The 19,158-nt window shown below is 49.6% G+C and overlaps 1 long non-coding RNA gene across 3 annotated transcripts; it reads left to right on the top strand.

Annotated features, from left to right (window-relative positions):
* Positions 1-4,699: 4,699 nt before the first annotated feature.
* Positions 4,700-11,078, top strand: LOC140700986 (uncharacterized). 3 transcript variants are annotated; one of them, XR_012079758.1, is made up of 4 exons: positions 4,700-5,033; positions 7,303-7,442; positions 9,139-9,477; positions 10,338-11,078. It is a non-coding gene; the product is annotated as an uncharacterized lncRNA (long non-coding RNA). The 3 variants fall into 3 exon arrangements; XR_012079757.1 differs by having other exon boundaries at positions 9,139-9,960; XR_012079756.1 differs by lacking the exon at positions 10,338-11,078 and having other exon boundaries at positions 9,139-10,017.
* The last annotated feature ends 8,080 nt before the right edge of the window (positions 11,079-19,158 follow it).

Genomic DNA, 19,158 nt, shown 5'->3' with positions numbered 1-19,158 from the left:
ATTCATTTATTTATCACATGTTTATGTGGGACCAAGGAGGGGAGGGACACTCGTGGGGGCTTTTTGAGTGGGTATCACCCAGAGGGAGATTGTAGAGGTTGATTTCGTTCAAATTTACAAGGGAAGAAAAGAAAGTGGTTGGACAGACAGCTGGGAGCACAGATATTTGTAGAGCAAGCGGGGAAGAGGGGGCCTGTACCGAGGTTGAGTAGAAAAGGTGCCGACAGAATCACTGGTAAAGTCAGAGGAAGAAGAACAGCAAAGAGGTGGGGGTGGGGTGGGGAGAGTTTCACTATCAAAGCAGAAGAAAGTTTAATGATCACACACAGTGTTGCTGAAGATGTGGGGACACAAATGCTAATATGATTCGTGGGTGTAATCTGATCTAATTTTTCCGGAGGACAATTTAGTCATGTGTATCCAAAGTCTTTAAAACACGTACACCCTTTTGGAGCAATTTTGTTGTCAATCATTCATCATCAGATTTCACTTCTGAAATGTTCTTCATAATTCCATTTCTGATAGGGGAAAATGAGGCTCATTCTACATTTATTCTACCAAATCTCAACAATAGGCATTTAGTTTAATAAAGTGTGGTTTTACCCAGACTGCAAAATATCAGGGAGCCATGAGTTAAATATGATCTTTATTCTTTATTCTGATTGTCAATAGACACAGATTACAAGTCTATAAGAGCTGCACCACAGTATCACTAGGGGTTCCTTTCGGTGATGAATGGTGAGGGTATCCGTGGTAGAGGATCATCTTCCACATGGTCCAAAGGCTGCCTGCAGGTGATGCCACCCCAGATGGTGCCAGTATCCCATAACCCCTTCTGATGTACATTCCCTATTGCAAAAGTTGGAATGCCCCCGCCAATCACTGTATTTCCCAGACTCCCTTACAGCTCAGAAACTTCAGTAATCTTACAATTTTAAAGATCTCTTACAGACTGAATTGTGCCTCTCAAAATTCATTTATTGACGTCTTAACCCTCGCTCAGCAAACTGGTGGCATTTGGAGATGAGGCCTTTGGGAGGTGACTAGGCATAGATAAGGTCATGGGGGTGGGGCCCATGTGATAAGATTAGTGTCTTTATTAGAAGAGACACCATATAGCTTGCTCTAGAGCTTTGTGCCACATGAGAACATAGCAGGAAGGCAGCCGTCTGCAAGCCAGGAAGAGAGCCCTCATCAGGAACCAAATCAGCCAGTGTCTTGATCTGGCTGTCTTGGCTATTTCTGTCTGGTGGGTGTAGCCCCATTCTGGGGCAGTTCCAGTGACCTGGAATCCTGTAACCTAGCAGGGCTCAGGGCCCCAGGGCTGATAGTGTGGATGGTGGCAGCTGCATCCTGATTCAGCTGCAGGATCAGGGCAGTGGTGTCACTGGTCATGGTGGCAGTGGTTTGGATCTGGAACCGGCAGCTGTAAGCAGCCCTCCACCTCTGACCACAGAAGTGACAGCTTCCCGGTTGGTGGCCCATTTCTGCTGTGTGGCTGTAGGAATCAATCCTGAAAGCTCAAACTGGAGTCTGGGCCTTCAGCCCCTAACGAATCTACAGACCCTTGAAGATCCTGTAAAAAGTCCCTTCTTTGTTCTGAAACTGGCCTGAGTGTCCTCGTCTCATCATGTCTGGCAGAGGGGAGCTCTCCCGTCTCCTCTGCCTTGTCCATTTTTACAGCACAAACTCCAAACCCAGCTTCTCTTGGGACTTTCCTTTTGATTCTCAAAAAACTTCAGCAGTGACTATTCCAGTCTCTTTGTGCTCCTGCCATAATTAGTTATAATGCAAGGTGATCCTTCTGCCCGACCAAGGGCCTGGAGGGAGAGAAAGTCACAAAGGTCTCATTTCAAAGAACTGGATCACCATATCTGGATCTTTCTGATATTCAGAAACTATCATGTACTATTGATATCATAAAAGAAGCTTCAGAAATAAAGAGAGAATGTGTGAAGGCAAAACAAGAGGCAGCATGGGAAACTACATTTGACACAGGAACAAACTATAGAAATTGACTCCCTGAAAAGAGGTGTTTGGGTTTTGCCATCAGGTCCTTGGTGAGTCCCCTAAATGAGTGTCATCCATCCAATAGCACAGTCACTGGCCACACATGACTTTTGGTCAGTCCAGATCGAGATGTGCTGTAAGTTTACACACCAGATGTCAAAGAGTTGCCGTGAAAAAAAATTTTAGTGTGAAATATCCCGTGAATAGGTTTTATGTTGGTTACAGGTTGAAATGATGGTAGTTTGGATATATTGACTTAAATGAAATATATTATGAAAACTAGTATTTTCTGTCTCTTTTTACGTTTTGAATGTGACTGCTAAAAAAATGTTAAATGCCACGTGTGGCTGGCATTCTTTCTCTCCTGGATGGTGGCACTGTCCTAGAGCCTGGCAGGGGATGGGGAGGAGTAAGAGACTGAGTTTGGGGGTCGGGAAGTGAATACATTAAGGGGAGACAAAAGGAGGGTGGAGAGAGAAGGTAGATTTTTCAGAAAATTCGTAGTAAATTAAAAGGAAACACAGAAAAATGGCTTGAGGGGAAGAGAGGGTCCGGGGAATGTAGTTTAGGATGAGGAACCTAGGGATGCTGGCTGAAAATCAGGGTCCAAAAGAGGGAAGGCAGAGCTGCCAGAGGGAGGAAAATATATTGAGCCAGTCCCAGGGTGGGGATGGAGGCCAAGGGCAGAACTAAGACTCCTAATGAGGAGGAACATTTAGGGGCATTACTCACTTAACTGAAAAGGCAGCCTGAAACAGTGCGCTGTGCAATGACACGTTATGTGTAATATATGCACAGATGAAAGACTGGGAGTAAATCACCAAAAATATTCATGCTTTCTGGGGAGTAGGATGGCCATCTTCCCCCAAGTGAATTTTTCTGTGTCTTCCCAGTCTCTTTCATTTTACAGCTATTGATCTTGTAATTAGAAAAGCAAATATATATCTTTTTTAAGAAGCCAAGAGCTCTAGGAAGCTTCTGGGTTGGAGAAAGACACACAGAAGGCGGTCGCCCTGAGTCCCCTGGGCCTCATCCCCAGCCCACATCTGTCAGTGCCAAGGGAACATTCCAGATCATCTAGTCTACTTCCGTCATTGTGTATCTAGGAAAGCTGAGACCCAGAAAGGTCAAGACAGTTGTCCACTGCAGGCTTAGGAATCAGAATCTTGAGCGGGGGGCTCCCCAGCAATTTGGAAGGCAGCCGGGCTCGGAGCCTTTCCATAAAGCTGCCTGGAGGCACAAGGAGGCTTTGTAACACAGATGTGGGCTTTGGTTCCAGGCCGAGGTGCCATCCATCTCTTAGATCAATGGCCACTCTGGGTTGCTGGCTCAGCAACTGGTTCTCAGAAAGTGGCAGAGAAACCTGGGAGGGCTGCTGGGGTTTAAGGCTGAGACTGGAAGCCTCCCAACCAGGCCCGTGGCCAAGGGGATGGAGTCGGCCACCACCCTGGCAGGTGCCCTAGAACGCCTGTGGCGTTCAGTTCCTCACCCCTCTAACCTTTAATCCAAGGGCTCTTGGGGTCATCTTGTTCTACTTTGAGTTCAGGACAAAATGAGTTCACAGCTAATTTAGGGAGCACTACTATGTGCCCGAAGCTGGGGAAGCACTGGTCATGCCCCATCCACTGAGTCTTCATAACAACTCCCATGAGGCTGCTACCTATTACCTTCCCACTTTACAGATGAGGAAACAAAGGCTCAAAAGAGGTTGAGCCACTGGCCCAAGGATGTGAAGGCCCAAGGCTGAGAACTAAGTGGCAAAGTCACAACTTAAGCCAAGGTATGTTCACTGCAGAGCCCATCCTGAACTTCCTACCTGCCTCAGCCCTTGGTGAGCTTATTGGAGAGTCCTGTGAAAGAAGGGTTTAGACTCTAGGGAAGAGCAGAATTTTCCGTCTCTCCCCATCACCCACCAAAAAGGCCTCCTGCAGAGAGAAGTTCGGGGAGGCCCTTTAAGAGGGGGGCCCCAGAACGTACTGTGTTCAATACAGCATCATTTTCCTTGCCAAATAAATTACAAAATAAAGCCTCAAATGACAGAATAATGAGCAACTCATTTGAAATGTAAAATAAATAGGTAAATCTCTGGTGAGAAGGCAGAATAAATAGCATTTGGTGATTAGATTAAACGGTAACAAACTTGTGAATAACGCACCCAGGGATGGCGGGGGAGGGCAGTATTCCCCCAAAGCTCAGGACTTCGAGCCCTAATGGTTCTCAGTTCTCATGTCTAGGAGCTCAGTTGGGAGTCATGGGCTCTGGGATTTCAGGTGGACAACTGGCTCACCTACTCCATCAGAGGCCCAGCCTGCAGAGCAGGGCTAACTCATGCTTTCAAGAGCCAAGGCCACATCTGTTGGTGCCAGGGGAACATTCACGATCATCTAGTCTACTTCTGTCATTTTATATCTAGGGAAGCTGAGACCCAGAAAGGTCAAGACAGTTGTCCAAAGGTGACCAGCAGAACCAGGACCGGGATCCAGGTCTTCTGACCTATAGCACAGAGACCTGCCTTCTGCACCACATCTGTTTTCAGCCCTGCGGTGACTGGTCTCAGATCACCCCCCCCCCCAGTAAACTGTACCGCTCGCCATATGGTCCCCTCCCCGTGAATCTGGGCTGGCCTGTGGCTTGTTGTTGACCAATAAAACATGATGACAGTGATGCTGTGTGGCCTTCAAAGCTAGGTCACAAGGAAGTTTGTAACTTCTACCTCGGCTTCTTGGAACACTCGCTCTGGGAAAAGCCGGCCACCATGTAAGAAGTCCAACTATTTTCCGTGCTCATGAGGCAACCCAAGCGAGCCACGTGGAGAGGCTGAAGAAAGAGGGAGACATGGCTGGGCAGCCCTGGCTCCCTAGCATATAAATGAGGCATCAGATGTGGGCATGAGAAAAACCAGCTTGGACAATCAGCCCTGTCGAGATTTTGGATCACTTTGGCTCGAGCCACCATCTGGCTGGAACCACATGAGAGAACCCAAGGGAAATCCACCCAGCTGAGTGTAGTCAACCCACAGAAATGTGAGTATTAATAATAAACTGTTGTTTTAAGCTTATTTGGTTCTTTTGGGGGGTGGGGTAATTAGGTTTATTTATTTATTTATCTTTTTTAATGGAGGTACTGAAGTTTGAACCCAGCACCTTGTCATGCAACGCACATGCTCAACCACTGAGCTAAACCCCCACTCCGGCTGTTTTAAGCTACTGTGATGATTGCATGATGGTTTATGTGTCAACTTGAATGGCCTAAGGGACGTCCACGTAGCTGGTAAAACATTATGTCTAGGTGTTTTCTGACCCATCAAGCCATGATGCTGGGCGTGCTCAGCAACATTCCATCATCAAATGGAAGCAGTAGATCAGGCCTGAGCATGAGTCAGTACATAAAGAAACAGAAAACTATATCCAATATCTTGTAATAACCTATAATGAAAAAGAGTATGAAAAGGAATATACATATATGTATAACCGAATCACTATGCTATACACCGGAAAATAACACAACATTGTAAATCAACTATACTTCAGTTAAAAAAGAAAGAGCGAGCCCAGATGTCCATGGTCCCCACTCCTGCTACACTGCCTTGTCTCTCCCACCCTGCACCTATGAGGAGTTCCCTGCAATCAGTCAACAGAGGAAGGAAAGACTTGGACCTGGTTTATAGATGGTTCTGCACAATAGCCAGGTAACCCCTGAAAGCGAGCAGCTGCAACACTCCATCCCCTCTTGGGTGAAGAGAAACCCTCCCAGTGTGCAGAACTTTGGGCAATGCTCCCAGTAATTCACTTTCTTTGGGAGGAGGAACAGCCAGATGTGTGATTATATACTGATTCATTCAGGATACCTCATTCACTGTCATGGTATTTCTTCATACATGGCCTTGTTTCCTACTAAGAATCTCACTTCCCAGCAACAGAAATGTGGCAATGGTTTTGTGCTCATAGAACTCACTGGTCTTACCATGTTCCCCACCCTCCCGAAGAAGCTAAGTAGCTGGCTTGATAGAATGGTGGAAGAGCCTTTTAAAGACTCGGTCATAGCTAACTAGCTAGATGGCAATACCTTGCAGGGCTGAGGCAAGGTTCTCCAGAAGGCTACCTATGCTCTGAGTCAGCATCCAATATGTGGTGCTGTTTCTCCAATAGCCAGGATGCATGGTCCAGGGATCGGGGCTGGAAATGAGAGTGGCACCACTCACTCTTACCCTCTAGCGACCCACTAGCAAAACGTTTGCTTCCTCTTCCCATGACTTCATGCTCTGCTGGCCTAGAGATCTCACTTACAGAGGGATGAATGCTTCCACCAGGAGACACACCATGATTCCACTGAGCTGGAAGTTAAGGCTGCCACCGGGTCACTCTGGGCGCCTCAGGCCTCTAGATCAATAGGCAAATAAGGGAGTTACGGTGTTGGCTGGGGTGACTGAGTCTGAGTACCAAGGGGAAACTGGACTACTGCTCCACGAGGCAAGTAAGGAAGAGTATCTGGTATACAAGAGATCCCTCAGGATATCTCTTAGGTACCATACCCTGTGATTAAGATCGATGGAAAACTGCAACCCAATCCAGGCAGGACTACCTTGGCTAAGGTGCTTTCTGAAGTCAAAGGGAATACAGACTGCACAGCAGAGGACGGGAGTTATAAATACCAGCTATGACCACGTGCTCACTTGCAAGACAAAACAGGTGACTGTAATGAGTGTTTCCTCCTTATTTGTTAGGAATACCCTCGTGTATATACACACATATATTAAACAGATATCTTTGTTGCCTTTCCTCTCTTATTCCCTTTTCGTGTCACATAAAATGTCAGTATTTATATATTGCTAATTTTACGTCATAGTGTTTAAGTTACGGGAGATCAGGAGGCCAGTAAACATCATTCCAGGACTTTACCTCCTCTTCTGGGAGAGGGATCAGTGCATTTTCAGTTGTATGAAGCATAGTTCTATCGTGTTAGGTAGAATTACGACCTTGTTATTGTCTTTATTGGAGAGTAAGTATGGTTTAAGGGGAGCTGCATGGGTGCCAAGTTGACAAGAGGCGGACTTGAGGTGGTTAATTTTACTTGCCAACTTGGCTAGACTAAGGGTTGACCAGACAGCTGGTAAAATATTATTTCTTCTTCATATGCCCATGAGGGTGTCTCCAGAAGAGATTAATATTTGAATTGGTAGACCAAGTAAAGGAGATGGCCCTTCACCAATGCAGGTGGGCATTATTCAATCCATCTGGGGCCTGAATAGAACAAAAAGACAGAGGAAGGGCAAATTTCCTTTCTTTGCTGTAGCTGGGGCAACCATCTTCCACCGTGGACATCGGTGCTCCTAGTTCTCGGGCCTTTGGATTCGACTGAATTACACCCCCGGCCTTCCTGGTCCTCCAGCTTGCAGATGGCAGATGGGAGAACTTCTCAGCCTCCAAAGTCATGTGAGTCAAGTCCTATAATTAATCATATATATATATAATATATGTGTGTGTGTATATATATGTATCCTATTGGTTCTGTTTCCCTGGAGAATGCTGACTAATCTAGTTGCTAAGTTTGAAAGCAATTTTTTACAGAGAGATTTATAATCAGCATGTAACTGACTTTTACAAGAAGGAGGAAGTTGTCAGAAAGCTCTAGCAGTGGGAGACCAGGGTTCTCAGGCCCCTCCTTCTGAGTTTACTGTGGTCAGTTGGACATCTAGATCTTCCACGAGGACCACCATTGCCAGGTCCAAGGGAGCCTGTCAGAGGTCCTGGAGAAACTGACCCTTTGGTTTATTTATTCATTTATTCCAAAAATATGAATTAAGTTCCACCACATGGGCAGTCAAGATATAGCTGGGAGGGAAACAGACACTGATTTTGCTCTCCTGGGACTTAGAGTTCAGCAGGGAAAACAGACATCCGTCAAGTACCTCTGAGAATCCAGTGACAGAGACAAGTGCCGAGGTTCCATGAGAAATGGCGCTAATCACATCCCTATCCAGCCCTAAGTACCTCAAAGGGGACGACACGTGACAAGCCACGTGGGGAGGCCCCCTGTGCGCCTTACCTACGGCCTCACTGGGGTGAAGGGATTAAATAAGAAAAATGTTCATGAATTACTCACTGCAGGTGGAGCTGCCTCGTGCTCAGTAAATGGCAGCTGTTGCTTTTATTTTCGTCATTACGATTATCATTAAGAAAAGTGGACACGCTTTACATGATTCTTCCATCTTTTCCTAAATTAATGGAGCATCTATGGAGTATCTTCTTGCTGCCTACTCTGTAACCTGTCTACAGCTGGATGCTCTCCAAGCCCCTGAAACTTAACATTCCCACATCTTCCTCCCCTCAGTCTTTTTCCCAGCGTGGCTCATCCAGAATTCCTAGCTCTGCCAGTGGTCCAGTATCCGTGGCTGGCAGATACTTAGAGCTGGGAGAAGGGACAGGGTGGGAGAGAGCTCAGTGTGGGTAGGAAGGGTAAGCTTCCAAGCCCAGGAGGACTGGTAGACACCCCATATCTACAGCACTTCGGGGTCCCTGGCAGCGCCTACATCTCCCAGGTGGTAGTCTTGATCAGCTTCCTGATCCAGGAAACTAATTTCTCACTTGGAAATTAAGCAAGACCTCACATCTCATTTTGCCAGAAACGGTGGCCAGATGGACGTACTGGGCACGGGTCACCCTGCGCTGCCGTGGTCCTCTTCCTGTGCACACAGGAAAACACCATGTCCCACCTTGCCCTTGCAGATGGGTTGGGACTGTCAGGCTGGCTTCTAGCCAATGAGATGCAGGCTGAATGCTGGGTGCCGTTTCTAGGTCTGGCCATAACGCCCTGCATTTTCAGCTACGTTTTTCTCTCCCACTTCAATACTGACTTCAAAGGCCCAAGTTTAGGATGGCAGTATCATAAAGCAGGAGGTGCCAGGATCTCTTATTTCTTGCATGGAGGAGGGCAGCCAGTGGGTGTCAGCCAACCCACATGGACTACGAGTGTGAGAAACATGGCTTCCCAGTGTTAAGCCACTGAGATTCAAGGGAAAGCCTCCCCCATTCTGACTAATGAAAAGATGGGTGGTTGAGGGTGGGAGAGCATATTTTCCAAAGATAGATGAACCCATCTCTCCCATCCCATGTGCTCTTTTTATTATAGGATTTTGATGCTCCTCCCCATTGAGTAATGGGTTCTGTGTCCCCTCACTTGAATCTGGAGGACCTTTGTGACTGCTTCAACAGAAGCAATGGTATCTGACTTTCAAATCTTGGTCCTAAAAGGTGAAACAGCCTCCACCTGGTTCTCTTGGCATGTTCATACTTAGAATCCAGCACCATGCTGTGAGGAAGCCCCAGCAGGCTGCAGAGAGACCCACATGGAGAGAAAGTGAAGCTCTTGACCCATCCTAACCTGTCGTCCAGGACCAACTCATCAAGATGTGAGTCCTCTTGAACATGGATGATCCAGCCCCGGTCCAGCTGCTCCTGCTGATGCCACGTGGGTAGAGATGAGCTACTGCTCCCGAGTCCTGCCTATTTTGAGCAGAATGAATGCTGTTGTTTTAAGCCACTATGTTTTGGGGCGATTTTGTATGCAGCAAGAGATAACATGAACACTGGAGACACAACCCCAGAGAGCTCCCCACCACACCACCTGAACGCCCAACAAACCACCACAAACAATTTGCAGCTTTTTTCGAAACAATAATGAAAGCTCATTGGTTGAATTGCGACCAGATCTCAGGCACTAGGCCAAGTATTATATATGTGGCTTCTTATTTCATCCTCCCAACAGCCCCTTGATGTGGACAGTAATATTATTCTCGTCTTACAGAGAAGGAAACAGGCTCAAAGCGATTCTATAATTTGCCTGAGGGTCCACAGCTAGTGAGTGGGGAGTGAAGGACTTAAATCCAGGACCTCCTGACATGACACCAGAGCCTGCCTGCCTGTGGCTGCCCTTCACAGCCTCCCAGAACAGGTAAAACCGCAGACCCTCTGAGATGGTCTTGATTTCACGCTACTGCATTCTTTTCAATAAAGGCAATTGCGTAAACATGTACATTGATGTAATTTTTATACTTAATACTATTTTTCCATAAATCACTATCAAATACTATTGCAGCCCTCTGGAGGCAGTCTGCATTTGAATCCTGGCTGTGTCACTCACTAGCTGGGTGACAGTAACCTCTCTGTGCCTCAGTTTCCCCATCTGTAAAATGGAGGTTATAGCAGTGCCAACACACAGGGTTGTAGCATAAGTGAATGAATTAACAGCACATGCAAAGCCCTTAGAGTTACCAGGTTAGCAATTGTTTGACAGATGCTAGATACTATTGTTTCAATTTTTCCCCCCAGGGGAGATGGCTTCAGCACCGGCAGGACAGACTGGGCCAGGCTGAGGCCGTGATGGAGTCCCTTTCTCCCTCTCTGCCCCCTGGAAGACCAGGTCCCAGCTTCCCCCTGACACGCTGTGTGGTCTTGGGCACCTCACTTGTCTGAGCATCAGACCCCTCCCAGATGGGCTGTGGATGTCCCTTCCAGCTTCCCAGGGCTTTTGGCAAGCAGGTGTGTGAGAAATTTCTGAAAACTACAAACTGTGGAAGAAACACAGCAGCAGACGTGATGCTCCCTGGCTTCCGGGCCTCCTGAGTCAAGGCTAAGCAGCAGAAGCACCTGAAAAGTTGAGAGGGAGGGGCAGGTGGAGGCAGGCACAGGGAAGGAGCAAGCAGACAGCTCTGCTGAGCATCTGGCATTCCATAAGCTTTCCTTGCCATCTGCCCCGCCAACCCCAGTCCCTGCACTCAGAGCAGGCCTTGGGAGCTCTGGGCCTCCAGGCAAGGGTTGTGCAAGACAGTGAGGCCTGCACATCCAGAGGTGGCCAAGAAGAGGTAGTAGTCGAGGCCACCTGATAAGTGACAGTCAGCCAGACAAGGATTCAAATCCCTCTGCTGCTTCTCACTGAATGGGTGACCTTGGGCAAGGCACTCAGCCTCTCCAAGCCTCAGTTTCCACCTCTGTGAAATGGGAAAATAACTGTCAATCACGAGACTGTGTATGAAGAGTGTTCGGCATGGAACGCGTGCTTTATTATTGTTGTTGGCCTAGTGAGTCTGAAAGGGAGATGCGCTTGTCCCTAGTTGCGAATTTCTCACTCCCAGCCCAGGAGCTCCAGGGACTCCTATAAAGCTTCCCCCAGGATGGCTGCCTTCGTAAGGAAGGGCGGGGTTGGAAACGAGACGGCTACAGACCAGACGGAGAGCCAGGGGCCAAAGGCTCCTGGAGAGGCATAGTCAGCGGGAAATAAGGACAAAAGTTTGGATAGCATCTTCAAAGAGGCTGTTGCCAAGAGACAAAATAATGTTTTCTTCTGGGAAATTGGGAAGCCCTTGTCCCCCATCTCCCTTCCCCTACCGCAGTCCCTTCTGGCCAGATGTCTGATCAGAGTCCTCCAGCCAAACCCGGCTGTGGGAGAAGGCTGGGGGGCGGGGCTGGGAGGAGGGAGCCAAGCCTCTGCCCTTGATTCTCCACTGACACGGGAACTGAAGTGGACCCCAGTCTGCCCAGAACATCTGGAGGCTGCTGGGGAAGGAGGACAAGCCAGAGTGGGGTGTTCGGAGCCTCTGATCGTAGATCTGTCTCCATCCCATGAAAATGACATTGTTAGAATGGGGGTGCTGCTCCTGCCCCCCCCACCTCTAAGTGGGAAATTTGTGAGGTTAAAATCATGCGAGCAGGGTGAAAGATTTCTGGGGCAGAGGCTTCCCAGCACTCGTAGGCGGTGTGGCATTGAGGCACCGTCTGTGATTATAGGTAATAGCTCTAGGAAGGCATTAAGCTATTATACAGCATTATCATTAAGATACTTTGTGTCACTGAACATAACACGCACCCCCTCCCCCACAGTGACGGAAAGAGATTCCAGGGCAAACCCTTGGGGGTTAAGATCCTGCCTGAGGGCTGATGGGACTTACCTTTTTGTTTCCCCTAAAAGAGACTCTTGACTTCTCTATTTCTTGAATCTAGAAATTATGGGAAAGGAAAAAAATATTTCAGCCAGCGAATTTTCAAGCCTCTATCTTTAGTCACTCATCAAGGAAATCTATCTTGCATGTGCATAGGAAACAAGAAGGCTTTGTAGGGAGGGAACTAGCTCCGTGGTAGAGTGTGTGCTTAGCATGTATGAGGTCCTGGATTTAACCCCTAGTACCTCCACTGCTGCAAAGCACTGGAGATGCAACAATTCTAAGACCCAACTCTGCCCTCAGGAGGTTCTGCTCCAACAGGGAACAGAGACATCAGCTGCAAAGTGTGAGCACAAGTCCAGGAGGCTGGACTCACATTATCAGCTAATATTCATATCTCCAGCCCTGATGTCTCTCTCGAGCCCCAAACTCGTACATTCAGCTGCCTCCTTGAAATTTTCACAAGAATGGGACTTCAGAACAGAAATTTCAATTTCCCTCTACACCTCCTCCTCCCTTCTTATTCCTCATCTCAGCTGCTCAGAACAAAAGACCAGACATCATCTCGTATTCCTCTCTGTCCGACCTACCGCATCCAGTTGGCAAATCCTGTCGGCTCTGTCTCCAAAACACATCCCAGTTCTGACTGCTTCTTCGTACATCTTGTCCCTACATTCCTTTTCCACATCAACTCCCTAAATGATTCCAGCTCCCTTAGCCACCCAATAGCCAGAGGGATCCTTTTAAAAACATTAATCGCATGATGTGACACTCTCTTCTCTAAAAGCCTCAAAGGCTCCCGCTGCACCGCTTTGCCTGCTGACTTCTCTGACTTAATCCTGCACAACATTCAACATGACCCACCACCCTCACCCTGCACTGGTTCTCCTGTTGTTTCTCAAACCCACCAGACTCACTGCTTCTGCCTCAGGGCCTTTGCACATGCTATTCCCCCTTGCCCAGAAAACCTTCCCCCAGATCCTTACAAAGCCAGCTGTCTCATCATTCGGCTCTCAGGTCAAGTGGCATTTTCTCAGAGGCCACCCCTGACTACCAGACACAGCCCATCCCACTTCTAATTGCTTCCACCTCCTTACCCCACTGGCTCCCCTATGTCACACGAAACACCATCTGACACTCGTGTTTGCTTATGTTCATAGTTTGTCTCTGCCATTCACTGAGGCGGGGGAAACTTGGGGCAGGGAAACCGGGGATGGGGCAACCAGGTAGTAAGGAGGTTGTAGAAGGAAGATGATGAGTCCTGTTTGGTCTGGTTGAGTCTGAGGGGCCTGGGATCGTCCTGCGGGGGATGCCCAATGGGCAGGAGACTTGTGGGTTTGGAACTCAGTAAAGTGTTCAGAGTTAGAGATGGGAATCTGGAAAAGGTCCCTGAGAAGGGGGTGAAGAGTGAGGAGAAATGGTAGAGTAACACAAGAGGTAGCTGGGAGCCACAGCGGGTACTGGGAGAGTGGTAGGAAGACCTAGAGTGAAAAGGCTGGTCAGATAAGCCAGGGGGTCAGCAGAGCCTCTGCGCTGGGCAACCTGCCTTGGTGCTCCTTGCAGAGAAGGACTGGGAGGAAGCCACAAAACAGGATCACCCTTCATACAGTCTCCTAGGAAGGTATCCCCTTCCCCTCTGCAGACAGAGGTCTGAAATCTCAGCAGGACCACGCTGGGGCCCCGACCCACACCACTCTCTTCACCTGCTCCACAGGTACAGCCCCACTGGCCCTGGGACATTGATTCTCCTGCCCCTTGGCTCCCACAGGGCCCCTGCCAATCGATAAAACTGAATGGAGTCAATAGGGCAGGGCCGGGGGCCTCAGGCAGAGAGATCATCGTGGTGGTATCACCGCTCATGTCTGCAGGGACAGGTTTCTCATTAACCCGATGGGCCTCCCCACATGGCCTCAACCCACAGGTTTCTGGCTCCTGATCTCTCCTTGCCCCTGGCCTCCTGCTAGTGAGAGCTGAACTGTGCGCATGCGGGGGTGGGTGTCAGGGGCCAGGCACGTGGACCTCGGGAGGCTGACACGCCTGCAGAAAACAGAGCAGGGGAGGGCTACTGGAACGCCTCATGTGGTCAGGCCTGGCTCCTGGAGCCAGGAGGCCCAGAGGGGGTGGGTGGCTGACCCGAGTGTAAAAACGTCAGTTCCCAGGGTACTGGTGGCCAAGTGTCCGCAAGAGCAGTGTCACTTAGTGGTCAGTGGCTCACGCTGTACAGCCCCTGATCCACTTTCAAATCCCTGCTCTGCAATCTTCTAGTCACATGACCTTAGGCCAGTCACCTGAGCCTCAGCTTCTCCATCTGTAAAGTGGGGATAACAGATAATGCCTACTCCCAAAGGGCAGGGGGGAGGATTAAATAAGACGATACAAGTAAAATGCTCGGGAGGTGTCTGGTGCATAATAAGTGCTCAAGAAGAGAAAGAGTCTGTCTTCCTCTTTGGAATGAGATAGAGTTGGAGAAAAGAAGGTCCCAGGTTTCCCCAAGAAATAATCCCCAGTTTCATTTCCTCCCAGATTGTTTAGCTCAAGGGAGCCTATGTTCAGTGTTATTTAGAACATTCTCCAGAGTCAGCTGGCCAAAGGCTGGAAACACATTTCTGTTCAATGCACATCTCTCCCCAGCCTACAAAGCTATGCCCAGGTGCCAGGCCCCCAGCCCTGGAAGCCCCTCCACTCAGCAACCCCTCTGCCGGGGATCCAGGGCCTCGCTCCAGCCAAAACCCCAACCAGGAGACTCCTGGCAACTTTCAGGGACTCTGGACACTTCGAGCTCTCTGGTCAGAGGGGGAGGGGACTGAGGATGGGAATGGGGACAGGAGGGAGCCAGAGCTGGGCCAATTACCAGCAACAGCACATGTCACCTTAAGCCTGGGTTCCCCTGGGTCCCCCTGGGCCCCTGGGAGAGGGAGGGGTCCTGGGGGATGGTATTTGTATCTCCTGGGAGCAGGCCAGCCCCTCCCTCCCTCCCTGGCTTCTGAAAGGAACAGCTTGCTCCCTCCTCTCCAGATGAAGTGGTTTTTATGTGACAACTTATAGATTTAATGACATCTTTCCTGGGTGGGCACAGAGGGGTGTCCCCTCCAGAGCAGGTGGCCGCCGGCAGCTGTTGCCACCGACCAGCTGGGAAGAGCCCACCTCTGCTCCATTTTATAGATTCGAAAACTGAGAACCAGAGAGGTTGAGTGCCTTGCCCAAGGTCACACATCTGTTAGGTAGGGTAGGAAGCCCAGGTTTCTGATTTCAAATCCAGTGCTCTTTCAAGGATGGGGGAAATGATGGAGAAAGAGTTCTTGGGGGAAATGATATGAGGTCCCCTGCTCCCAGTGACCTAATGCCCTGGGCACTGTGGTCCCCACAGGAGCTGGGTCCCTGCAAGAAGGCCCAGCAGTGGAGGGAGTGGAGACAAGTGGGATGGCATGGCGGGACTCAGAGGGGGCTCTGGCTTCATTTCCACCCTATCTCCCTGTGTGACCTTGGATGGATCCCTTCCCTTCTCTGAGACTCATTCGTTCCAGCCGTAAAATGGGGAGGTTTCATTAACAGACCTCTTCTTACTCTCAAACTTCAAAGGGATGGTCTAATACTCTTAGTTGTTAAGTGAAGAACTGAGGCCTAGAGAGGGAAAATGTCTCCCTCAGGGTCACACAGCTCTTTGTGGCAGAGCCAGGCTAAGATGTGATGCTGAACCAGAGATGTGCCACCAGTCACAAGTGTCCTTCCATTGGCAGTTCTGAGATGCCTCTGCACAGCCTGCGCCGGGCAGCCCCCACCCTCGGGCTCCTCCCAAGACCCCCTTCTCCTCTAGGCGAGCCTGTGGCTTGAATCCCAACACCTCCCTGGTGACGGGCTTGCAGCCATGCTCCCAGACTCCAGGAAGCTTTTCTTAACAGGGAGATGGCAACCACCCCTGCAGAGGGAACTTGGTGACAGAGTCAGAGGGACAGGAGAGCCTCTCGTGGGCTCCTTCCCGTCTTCTCTAAAATCCCTCCCTCCTTATAGTGAGGGGTTACTGGCAGTGAAGATGCCAGAAATCCTGAAATTTCACGAATGCCAAAGGCTGGCCCCAGACGTCAGACAAGCCCGAGACAAGAGGCTAACCCCCTCCCGTCTGTCGGAGCAAAGTGCACCAAGAGCTCATATTAAGTGTAACAATTTTGCCACAATTTTTTAAAAAGATTTTTATAATTTTGCTCCTAGAATTGTTTGGCTAGCGGGCACTGATGTAATTGGTGGATGGCACTGCTTCCCATCCATTCTCTTGCCTACCCGGGATCCCTTACAGAGTGGGAGAATGGAGCTGACAAATTGCTTTTGCGTGTAATGACACTTTTATGAATACCAAATGCAGTCGTTAATGCCGTTGACCTAATGTTACATTTTGTAGACATTTAACATTTATTAATTTCGATTTCACAGTTTTCTTTTCCCATTTTAGAGCCAATAAATATTTTAAGGTCTCAGAATTTTTTTTTTTACAGGATCCTGAAAAGTTCATAGGCCCAAAGAGCTACTGTGACCTTGAGAAAGGGATGGAAACTCTCTGGGCCTCAGTCTCCCCAGTCTGCTCTCTGGGGGCCCCTGCCAGCCATCGGTGAATCCTGCAGTGTAGACCTGCCCCCAGAATCAACATTTTAGAACCCAGTTTGGTAAAGCCACGCCCCACTGGGCTGCCAGCCCCTCGGTGCAGAGACGCTCAGAACCATGTGACGACAGAGACAAAAACCTCCCTTTCACCCATGAAGAGCAAAGCAATAAAAAATGTTGTTTTGCCAGTCAGTTGAATTTCATTTGTGTGGTTTGGAGTGTATTTTCTAGTTAATGAACCTGCCACGTTTATGACCTCCCTTTTTCAATTGAATGGAGAGAAAGAGGGAAAAGAAAGGGGGAAAGGCTGCAATATTTCCCCCCTACAGCCGGCCAGCTGACAGCTGCTGGTCTGGGCAGGGCAGGGCTGCACAACATGGACCTAAAAGTCTGGTCAAGGGCAAGTTCCCCAGCAAAGCATGGTCCGTGCAGCATAAATGATCTGGGTTAGACCTCAGGGAAAGGTCCCTGGTGTAAGGAAGCCCCTCCCATTGCCCAAACCCCACTGGCAGGTAGCTTTCCTAAGTAAAGATGTCTGGGTCAGGGTCCCGCCTCCTCTGCCAGGCAGGCTGGAAGATGCCAGTTGACCAGCATCTTCTACCTCAGTAAAGTAGATTTGGAGAAAAGACTGAAGAGACTGGGACATGCCCAGGGGAAGAGGAGAGGAAGGGACACCCTGGCAGACTTGTCCACTCACGAGAGATACCTTGTTCGGGTCCTTGAATGACCCATGACAGGTGGGACAGTGGCCTTAGCTACATACACACACACACACACACACACACACACACATCCTCTCCTTCCCTGGGCCACCTTCCAGGGAGGAACATGAAGCCCCTGCCTCTAGGGTGACCTTGGCTGCCCTCCCCACCGTGCCCCAGCAGGGGACATCCCCACTCACACTGATTATGAACTGCAAGCAGGAGATGACTTTGCAAGGCCGCCGAGGGGATGGGCTTGGGGAAGCAAGCCCCCATCCAAGTGGGAAAGATCTGTCTTCCTCTGAGTTCTCCTTCCATCATCCCCACGCCCTTCTCACCTTCCCCGCCGCCCTGTCTCAGCCATACAATAGTGAATCACATCTTCCTTTATCCACTCACGCACATCTATTCACATTTACTAGGTGGAAGAGACACTACGGTGCACCAGACCGACCACAGCCCCTGCGCCCTTGGAATTCACAACACTACTGGAGAAAGAGACACGTACGCAGTCGCAGAGAAATGACCCAAAACTCTGATGGAGGAAGTGTTCAGGAAGACTTCCTGGAGGAGGGGACAGCTCAGCTGGGAAGGGAGGAGGAGATTCTGAGAGGAGCCTAGAGCGAGGGATGAGATACATCATTTAGCAACATTTAGGGCAGGCAGGGGCTGACCGTGATGGACCGGGGTGTGTGTGGCGGGGGAGGGGGGTACAGAGTGGGTTGCCAGACCTCTAGCTACAGCATCCACGTGGTCCGTGGTCTCTGGGGCAAGGAGGGCTGCCTACAGAGCAAGTCTAAGCCCCCGATTTCAGGAAGATTTGAGCCTCAAATCTTCTACTTTCCACAACAGCAGAAGAAATGAGAAACCAGCCCTCCCAGAGGATTTGCATTTTAAGAGGATAGATCTGAGCTCCTGGCACAGAAAGTCCCGCCCCTTGCGTCAGCTCCTAGTCTCCATACTCTGTCCCCATGAGCCTCTGCCTCCAGTCTCCTTTCTCTCTCCTCGACCTCTTCCGGTCTCCAGACTCAACTCCTGGCACCCGTTTTGCGGGGTGATCACGATGGTAACCCCCACCCTGGCTCTTACTCCCAATACTAGCCAGGAGCACACCAGGTCTTACACAGCACCCCCAGCCCTGGCTGAGCCGGCGCTGAGCCGGGTGACCCACAAGGCTGTGGGGGCCCTCCAGGGCTCAGCTCTCCAATCTGAGGGTGGGAGTCAGGAGAGGAAGAATGATGGGTTGATACATCCTCCACCCCGTAAGACCTTCATTTTGTAACAGGAGTGTCTGGAAACAACGCCTTAACCCCAAGGACAGGAGAAGGTGGTGAAGTGGAGGGGACTGCGGCCCAGAGAGCTGGGGAGCCCACTGAAGCTGCAGGGCTGGTAGATGCCCCGGCCCCAACCTGAATCCAGATCTGTCTGGTTCAGGAGTTTGTACAGCCACCCTCGAGGCCATCAGGCCATCAAAGGTTTGCCGAGGCCCAGCAGGCTGGGAGGTGAGCAAAGGGGGGCAATGGGTGCTGTGGGGAGCTGGCAAGGACACGCCCCATCTATACAGGTGGCCCAGATTGACAGCTACCATGTGGGAATATGGGCCCTGTGTTGTCAGGTCATCTGATTTTCCCCAGAAAGCAGGAATCCAGATTTTTATATGAAATGCTCTGATTTGTAAAAGTTATCTAATTAAAATACATTTAATTAGATGCTGTGTAGATAAAAAAAGAAATATCTATCCCCAGTTTACGTAAATGCATTCAATAAATATTTAATGAGCACTTACTACGTGGCTGGTAGAGTAACCACATTGTCCTGGTGTGCTCCAGGCTGTCCTGGCTTTAAGACTGAAAGTCCTGCCTCCTGGGAACCCCCTCAACCCCTTAGCCAGGTGCTAAGGGTCTATAGTGGGAGTAAGAT

Source organism: Vicugna pacos, chromosome 13 (assembly GCF_048564905.1).
Source record: "Vicugna pacos chromosome 13, VicPac4, whole genome shotgun sequence".
NCBI lineage: Eukaryota > Metazoa > Chordata > Mammalia > Artiodactyla > Camelidae > Vicugna > Vicugna pacos.
This window is presented reverse-complemented; position numbering and strand designations above follow the sequence as displayed.